The 10,184-nt window shown below is 44.1% G+C and overlaps 1 pseudogene; it reads right to left on the reverse strand.

Annotated features, from left to right (window-relative positions):
• LOC111961009 (IQ motif and SEC7 domain-containing protein 3-like) overlaps positions 1-9,742 on the reverse strand; it is a 41,799-nt pseudogene extending 32,057 nt beyond the window's left edge.
• Between the last annotated feature and the right edge of the window lie 442 nt (positions 9,743-10,184).

Genomic DNA, 10,184 nt, shown 5'->3' on the forward strand with positions numbered 1-10,184 from the left:
CCTCGCTAACCTGGAGATCTTTTTAACTAAAAAATATGCAGGTTTTAAAAATATATACCTGCTGTATATGATTTTAACAAAGGCATTGATGTTTATGCGTTAAATAACAATCTGGAAGCAAAATGGACAGTCATTTGATTTGATGTTTTATAAGAATAAGTTTAATTGCCTAGCTACATTTACCTTAGGCTTACTGCATCGCGGCCACAGCAGGCTCCTCGTGGAGTTCAAGGTAATCAGTGTTAGAGCATGGACTAAGTTAACTGTAAGATTGCAAGATTGGCTCCCCGACTGACAGTTAAAAATTGCGTTCGCCTACCAGTCCAGGCCGTCATTGAAATAAGAATGTGTCTTAAACTGACTTGCCTAGTTAAAAAAGATTTAAATAAAGGTGTAAAAAAATAATATATATCGGGCAAACGGCGCCCAAAAAAATTACGATTTCCGATTGATTATGAAAACTTGAAACGGCATTCCGATTAATCGATCGACCTCTACTCCAAGAAACGCTCAGACCTCAGACTAGGGCAAAGCTATTACCTTCCACAGGACAACAACCCTAAGCACACAGCCAGACAACACAGATGGCTTTGGAAGTCTCACTTGAATTGTTCCTTGAGTGTCCCCAAGCAAGCACCTGGACTTGAACCCATCGAACATCTCTGGAGAGACCTGAAATTACATAGCTGTGCCACCAGCGACGCTACCCCAATTCCAAACCTGACAGAGCTTTGATAGGACATCACCTGCCAGAAGAAGTAAGAAGAACCGAATCTTCAGAATCCCGCCCAAAAATAACAGGATGTGCCAAATGGGGGCTTAGCCACCATCCCAAAGAAAACACTCAGGGCAGTAGCGGCTCCAAAGACACTTTCAACAAAATTACTTTAGGGTAAAGAGGGGGAGGTTTGAATACTATATGTAAGTGGATATCTCAGTTTTTTTTTACCAACATTTAAAAAAAACCTGTTTTTGCTTGTTCACTATGGCGGTATTGTGAGTTTAGACTGTGCAGGGCGAGAAAACAATGAATCATTTTAGAATAAGGCGTAACAAATGTGGAAAAAAGGTCAAAGGGGTCTGAATACTTTCCGAATGCACATGTATAAAACCCTGTTGCTGTTCATTTTGCTCAAACCGGACACCCATTAGTTTCTCTGAGAATAACATTGGATAGAAAAGGGTTAAGATGTCATGCAGCGGAGACATTGGAGGGAACTACTTCAAACGGAAAATCTTTCTGTATCCACAGGGTCAACACACTGTCCCATATCTTGGCCTGAAGAGGAGTTTGATTTGAAACCTTTCTAAAGTTCTATGCCAAACTGCTGTTTTTACCTGAAGGATATTGTGTCACGCCCTGATCTGGTTCACCTGTCTTTGTGATTGTCTCCACAACCTCCAGGTGTCCCCTGTTTTCGCCCATATCCCTGGGGTATTATCCTGTGTCCTAGTTTGTCTGTTGCCAGTTCGTCTTTCTTGTCAAAGTCAACCAGGTATTTTTATTTCCGTGCTCTGCTTTCTTGTCTCTCCTGCTATCCCCAGGTTTTCACCACTTGCCTGCCTGACTCATGAAACCCGCCTTGCATGACCCATACTTGCATGCCCTGACCTCGAGCCTGCCTGCCACTCTTACCTCCTGGCTCCTGACCTTTTATGAATCGTTTTGCCTGTCCACGGACCATTGTATTGCCTGCCCCTGGTTAATTAAATAATATTCCAGAGACTCGAACCACTGCCCCATGTCTGCATCTGAGGTCTCGCCTGTGCCTTAAATTGTGTATATAATTATACGCCAGTCAAACATTTGGACACATTAAGTTTCTTTATTTTTACTATTTTCTACACAGTTAGATATATAGTGGATACATCAAAAACTATGAAAAAACACATATTGGAATCATATAGTAACCAAACAAGTTTAAACAAATGAAAATATATTTTATATTTAATATTCTTCAAAAGAAACACCCTTGCATGACAGCTGGGCACACTTTTAGCCTTCACTCAACCCTATCATGAGGTGTTTTCTCCCACACCTATGCTGGTAAGCATGCTGGTTAAGTGTGCCTTGAATGTAAAAAATCACTGACGGTTCATCAGCAAAGCACCCCCACATACCATCACACCTCCTCCCCCAATATTACACGGTGGAACCACACATGCGGAATCATCCATTACCTACTGCGTCTCACAAAGAATGTTGTGAGACGCAGACATGCATATTGGGTGCAATCTTGAGGCTGGTAAACTCTAATAACTTATCACGTCTCGCAAGCAGAAAGTAACTCTGGCGTCTCCTGTCTTGTGGCCGGCCTCATGAGAGCCAGTTCATGGCATTAGTGGCTTTAATGGTTTTTCTGTGACTGCACTGAAGAAACTTTCAAAGTTCTGAGATGTCCACATTAGACTGACCTCATATCTTAAATAATAGATGACTGTCATTTCTCTTTGCTAGTGAGCTGTTCTTGCCATAATATGACTTTGTCTTTTACCAAAATAGGCTATCTTCCGTATACCCCCCCCCCCCCCCCACCTTGTCACAACACACCTGATTGGCTCAAAGTATTAATGTATAGGATAAATTAATCTGACTAAATATTACTGTTTAACGCTCAATATAAAGAACCAATCCAATCCCTTATCAGGAAGTTGATGATTACATTAGTATCTTTTGAATACTAGATGCCATTCCACAGAGGAGTAGAAAGACTACCTAATTTGAAAGACTGGACTATTTTGAGATGACAGCTCCTCTGAAAGTGTAGGTAATGTTGAAAATAGTGCAGGCTCCAATTAAGAAATAACATTGGTAGTGCAAACTCAACAAGAAAGGCTTAGTCTACGTTAATCAAGCGCATGCAATACGGGAGATTCTAAGTAGATAGGAGACCTACTTTGGATATGAAAAATATCGTGACAAAATTAACATAATTTGATTTGGTTTTATAACAAAGCTTGTATTTTCTCAATGCCTACAGATTATTAGTGACTTATCATTTGAAATGTCCATTCATCAGAGTACTTACAGCTAATTTACAATATAGTTTTTTATACATCATGCATCAGCATTTCTACTTGATCTAGTAATTTCATGTTTCTGTACATAATTTTTATATAATGAGAAGAAAGAATATGTTCCTACGAATAATTGAGAAATGTGCTATGTATGTAAAACCCTTAGACTCTCTAGTGGTCTGAGCGAAGTAAGGTCGTAAGTTCTGGAAAGCAGATGGCCAGCCCTATAAGATAGTGGTATGCAGTCATGCTTAACCACTTATTATCAAGAAGCAGACCTACTACACTTACGCGTTATGCATCTTGCATATGTGGTACGTATAGATACTACACTTGTAGTTGTAGATAACTATAATATCATATGAAGTGTATGCTCTCAAAGGCGTCCTAATAACCACAATCAATTGTTATATTGTATTGTTACACTTGCTGATCTACCTCTCTCTTAAATCATCTTACACTTGTGATAGTTATGGGAGTATTTTATAAACCATGATTGTGATATCTGCATGTCAACCATATATAATTGCTGTTTACCATCATATCCTGCTGTTACACATGCATAGGAACACCTTTACGTCACTTAGGTGTCAACGACAACCTAGCACCATCCCAAACATGTGTAGATCAATAGGACCTTATTCACCAACACACATGTCCTAATAATATGGAGATGTAGCAACTGACCTTGTCAATCTCTGCTGAGGACATACCTACTATGAATATGACGGCTACCATCTGTTAATTACTCGAGAGACGCAAAAAGCAGTCTGAAGACCTCCGTTAAGTTATTCAAATCTGAACTAATTCTATATTCAAATAATTTATTAAAGTCCGAACTTCTGAATATAGTTCCATGAACTAATGCTGAAAACTCTATACAGCGACGTGAGATTACCAGCACCGACCTTCTGTTATACAAACCTCGTTAGCTTTGGATGTGCCCTCGCACCTTTGAGCTAAAAGTAAGTCAATAAAACAGCAACCACACTAGCGACATCACATCACCATCTAGTTTTCTTTCCTCTATTACAACTAACACTCTCAAATGGGCCAAGCTGATATAAGCGCAGTAATAAGACATGCGCACAACTCTTGTCAATCTTTCCAATATATCACTCGGTAACAACACCCAACAGCCCATCGATGACTACTACCACACACACAAACACACCATCATCTACCCCAATAATCACAATTACCTCCTACTCCAACCCATGACTACATAATCGTAACATAACAAGACTCAAGCCTTGAGATTGTTGCGTCATAATCATACAAACAACAAACGGAAGGCCAACACTCAAGTTCAGGCTACCTCCGTATAGGCAATATATATGTCCAGTCCAGACACACATCAATTGACTGCAAATCTCTACCTGTAGCTATCCCCCCTCTCCACTCACACCCTGTTACTCTCTATTCTCACCAACAGCTCCAACAAATATTTGTCTCTGAAACCTAATTGCTGTGAAATAACTTCGTGACAACACATGATGAGATGAGCTCAAGATATCTCTAACATTACCACTCTGAGAGAACGACCCCTGAGAATCATATACAACTGGACTTACAGAGGACAACACCCAGCATGCGAAACATGCACTACAAATGCTACAAAACACACACACAAATCTACGACGAGCTTGAACGTGCATCAATGAGGTACAGACACTGGTGCTCATCCTTATATTCCTAATACCGCGTGAGCCAATTCCAGACCGATGCATTAACCTATGGGCTGTACTTCCAGTCGCGTGTGAGGTGTTCGTATATGGGTACTACGCCATATGGTAGCAACCACAGTGTGTGCCCCAGCTATTTACTGCATCCTGTCGTCGCACGATGCGTGATGTTGTACTATGAGACAGATACCCACGTGTCTCTCCCCCACCTCACTGAGAAGACTCATAGCCTAAGTGACTAGCACAGTGTCGCGCTCGACTTCTGCTTGTCCAACTCCTGAGGGCTGACAGACCGACTCCATCGGTCTACGAATCAGTACTGGTAGCAACTTCACTATCACTTTCAAAAATTCGCTCGTTGTCCATGCTATACATCACTAACACACATACATGTCAATAGCTAGCACAGGCACACTCAGCACAAGCATTCAGAGCATTTCCATAAGTTGTATGCGACCACGATCAGGACATGTCCATGCACACACACACACACAAATCAGGACACCACACACACCACACACAACAACAAAGCAGAGCAGACCATGCATCACACGACGTCACAACATACATGCCACACAACTCAGCAACAGCATACACTGACCAACCACGATACCCCACTGCCCCCCCCAACAACACCACGAATACTTTATCCCTCCCTAGCCACACACACCACACAACAACCAACAACAAAGCACATCCGATTATCCATGCAACAAACAACACCACACACACGACATACCAATGGCAACACCACAAACCACTAACATGTCCACATGCACACACACACACAGACACAGACATGTCCATGCACTACACACAGACACACATTTCCATGCACACACACAGGGACACAAGACATTGTTCACCGTATCACTCAACCAACACACACCCCACCCCAACTCACACCACATCCTCAGGACCACTACTAACCACACTCACTACCACCTTTCACCCTCTACACCCAACCAACCACACCTCACCTCTACTGATTCGACCTACAGAATTATACATATTAAGCGTAGAACGAACCAACAGTCCAGACGAGACAAACCACAGACCCGTCAGGCTCCCCTTGTGATTGAGACATTTTGGAGTCAGTGTGATAGAGAAAACATGGCTTGAAGACAGCAAACAAGCACAACCACCATCGGACACATCTATAAAGCTTACCACACACATCACACAGGCACACACACACAACACACGGACGAACTACACAACACAACCAACACACACACACTACACACAAACACACACACACACACACACCACAAACACACACACACACACACACACACACACACACACACACACACACACACCACCACACACACACACACCACACTGAAGGAAGATCCACCGGGCAAATATGCAGAGCATTAGATAGCCCTGCTGAGAGAATCGAGTAATGCACTGCAGGTTAGACTAGCAGAGAGAGGGGAAGAATCAAAGCAATAAGGGGAGAGACACAACAGACAGACAACGGAGGAACGAGAAGAAAAGCAAAAAGGAGAGCTAGAAGCGTAGAGAGAGAGAGGAGGAGAGGAGAGAGAGAGAGAGAGAGAGAGAGAGAGAGAGAGAGAGAGAGAGAGAGAGAGAGAGAGAGAGAGAGAGAGAGAGAGAAACTATCTATATGGAGTGTTTTCAGAGTGGGGAAGCCACAACCTTACCTGGAGGAGCCAGTGAGAGCAGCCTCTGGAGCCTCTGGAGCAGGACAACAGAACTGATGTAGTATTGTCTGACTCCTGTAGAGGGATAGAGGACGAAGAGAGGAGAGAGGGCAGAGGAGATAGGAGTGAGGGAAAAGGGGGCAAAGCGGGGGAATAGTGTGAGTGTTTCTTTACTCTTAGTAAAACAGCCGAGTTGGCTCAAAACCAAATTCTCTCAACACACACACACACACACATGCGCACACACACAAACCTTAAAACAACAAAAACAGAATTCAGCTATCGGACATATTTAACAAATACAGACAGATGGTTACTCTCTCTCTCTCTCTCTCTCTCTCTCTCTCTCTCTCTCTCTCTCTCTCTCTGTCTGTCTCACACAAATACACATGCACACACAAACATACACACAAATTTGCAGTGTTTGCTTGTTGCCATGCCAAACATTGTCATAACAATGTCAAAATGTATAGCTTGAGAAAGATAGTCAGAAGAGTTAGCTAGACCTAAGTCATCAGTGATGTATTTTGGGGTCTGGGGTGTTTCAGGTCTCTCAACATCAGATTAGTTGTTGTGATGATGTATGGAAAACTGAGCTGCCTCCCGAAGTTGACCTTCAACTGCCAGGCTTCTGCTGTCACGAGGAGACCAGTGTCCTGGCAAATGACTTGGGCTTTTCCCCAGCTCTGACAAATGTAATGGCTTGCTTTTTGATGCATGCAAGCGTTTTTCAAGAACTGTTTTAGGAAGAGTTCAATCCCAGCTGCTTATAGGACCAGCCGGGACCTGGTAACAGTGGAATTCTCTGTCTGTCTCTATTGGCCATAGCAAGGTCACCTCTCTGTCTGTCTGTACAACACAAACACAAACACACGTCTCAGCCATTACATCTCTAATACAGAGAGCAGATTAATATTTTAACATGACACGTCTCCCTCTGCTCTCTCTCCTTCTCTCTGCTCTCTCACTCCATCTCTCTCTCTAACCTAGCCCCATTGCCCTAGCCTAGACTCTCATACGCATTATTAACCATCTAGGAGCGAGAGGTCAGAACACACGGTTACTCTTTTTCTCATCTCTTTCTCTCTCTCTCTCTCTCTCTCTCTCTCTCTCTCTCTCTCTCTCTCTCTCTCTCTCTAGAGAGTAGGTGATTACAGTTCGCTCCATGGGCTAACGATGAGGCCTAAGTGGCATACGTGTGGATCAGCTGGAGGAAGGAGGGGAGAAATAGGGGGGAGAGGAATGATACTTTCATCAATAGGCAGACTCACGTGCAGTCCCCCCCTCCCCCCCCCCCCAACACACCACACACACACACACACACAGACCACAGCCTATTTCAGCATGTACAGTATGTTATACAGTCTGCCGATCCCCCCGCAAAAAAAATAACACCCACACCTGAATATGAATGTTACAAATAAATTACAGTTTGTGCACTGCGTAATGTGAGAAGAATAATGCCATTATATGGATAGAGATATTGTTGAGGGAGAAGAAATATCAATATTATATAAATAGATATTTCTACTTTACTGTAGTCTCCTGTAATTTTGAGTCGTGGCTTAATCTTTTTTATTTTTCTGCCATAGCCTCTAGGTTTCCAAAGACAGACAGCTCAATATCAGTAAGAGTCCACAGGTCCAGCCTGATGGAACTGTGGTTTGTTCGTCACAGCCAAGCATCATCAATCTTGCATTTGTTCCTCTCTTCTCCCCTCTCTATTCCCTTCTTACTCTGTTCTTGTCCCCAGAGGTGGGGTGGGGGGGGGGGGGGGGGGGCATCACAGACACACAGTCAGGACAGACAGACAGACAGACAGACAGACAGACAGACAGACAGACAGACAACAGACAGACAGACAGACAGAACAGACAGACCACACACACACAGACACATACGCAGACATACAGTACACTCCCACACACACACAAGGGGTTTTGTTCAAATTGATTCAGAACCACGGAGAGGGCTGCTACAGCTATAACAGTAGAGGTGAGCTGCATTTATTCTTAACAATTACAGTACAGCAGTTGTAGAGTTGTATTCAATCCAACTAGGTCTATGGTCTCATAATTAAAACGGACCCCTCAATCAGGTTTCAAAGCAGTGTTTCTTTGCCAAGAGTGCAGCATGCATTTGAGCCATATCCCTCCGAACAAACACACACACACGCACACATGCACACATACACATGCACGCACACACACACACCACACACACACAGCTGTTTGTTATATAATCTCCCATGTTTTGGTCTATCTTGGCAAATAATCCGCTTCTGTAAATTCTCCACGTCACTCTCATGATGATCCTACCGTTGTAACAGCCAACTTCGGCAGGCTGGCAGGCTTATATTTTACAAACGGGACATTTTCGAGTTGCCACACACACACTTTATTTTGTTCGCGTTGCTAAAGGCTATAGTAAACAGACTCACTCTGATTGCCTGGTGAGAGCCAGCGAGCGACAGAAAGTGGTAGGAGTGAGGGGAGCTATGGGAACCAGGGGAACCAGTGTGTGGCTGCTGTCCTCCCCCTCGCCCGGGATGGCCTTGCCTTGCAGAGGGCTCAGTGACTGTGGCTGGGGATGGGCCGGTACCAGCTGCATGTCCTCCGGATTGGCGGGTTGAGGAGAGGACTTTTCTGGCTCAGCAGGAGGAACCTCAGGCATGGGCTGGGCGGGCAGAGAACCGGTGTCTTGTGGGTACGGATGTTGATGCTGAGGATGATGACAATGAAGGCTCAGGTTGTGGTCTGGGTGATGATGGGGAGGTTGTACACCTCTTGCTTCACGCAGATTCCTGTTCTCCCCAAGCAGCTCATCCACGCGTCGGTCCAGTTCGTCAATGCGCAGGCGTTGTGTTTGGATGAGGCTCTGCTGGTTCTGAACAATAGTGGTCAGTTCTCTAAGGTACAGAACCACCTGAACTGGGTTCTCTAGCAGGCTGGTCCCCTGCACAGCCATGACCATAGAGAGAGAAAGAGATAGCAAAGGAGAAAGAGAAAGAGAGAGAGATGATCAAGTGTAGAGGAGAGGTAGCCTAAATTCCTTCTTCCTGCTAGAATAGATGAATGAGATGAGAGGTCTTCCTCCTCTCTTCTCCTTAGCTTTTTATTCTTCCATTAGTCTCTCCTTTTGTTTGACTCTTCTCTTCTGTTTTTAATCCTCTGTTCTGTTTCTGAGATGATCGGTAGCGAATAGACAGATAAATAGGCTACTCCGTTTCAAAATGGAAAGAGAGAGAGAGAGAGAGACATAGAAAAAGAGAGATAATGATCTGATGTAAATATTCCTGTCTTCCCGTGATAAGAGATTCTCTCTCCTTTCTCCCTCGCAGACACTGATACAGCTCTGTTGAGTGCTGCTGATGATGGAAGGATCCAGATCCAGATGTGACCGGAGGAGGGGCGCAAGGCGAGTTGGGCAAGGGTGTGTGGCGTCATCACACATGAATGCGCACACGCACGCGCACACACAGCCTAGTGTGTTTAACACTCTCCTCTCTGTATCTCTGTAGTTATTTACTGTAGGCTTATTTCTGAATTATGTAACACATGCTCTGTCTGCGCACTATAGCCCGTCACACACACAAGTACTCACGCACGCACACACACAAACGCACACTATCGCTCCGTAGCAATCACATCTGTAGCCATGAAATGCTTTGAAAGGCTGGTCATGGCTCTCATCAACACCATCATCCCAGAAACCCTGGACCCTCTCCAATTCGCATACCGCACCAACAGATCCACCGATGATGCAATCTCTATTGCACTCCACACTGCCCTTTCCCACCGGGAGAAAAGGA

This window comes from Salvelinus sp. IW2-2015, linkage group LG4q.1:29 (assembly GCF_002910315.2).
Source record: "Salvelinus sp. IW2-2015 linkage group LG4q.1:29, ASM291031v2, whole genome shotgun sequence".
Taxonomy (NCBI): Eukaryota; Metazoa; Chordata; class Actinopteri; order Salmoniformes; family Salmonidae; genus Salvelinus; species Salvelinus sp. IW2-2015.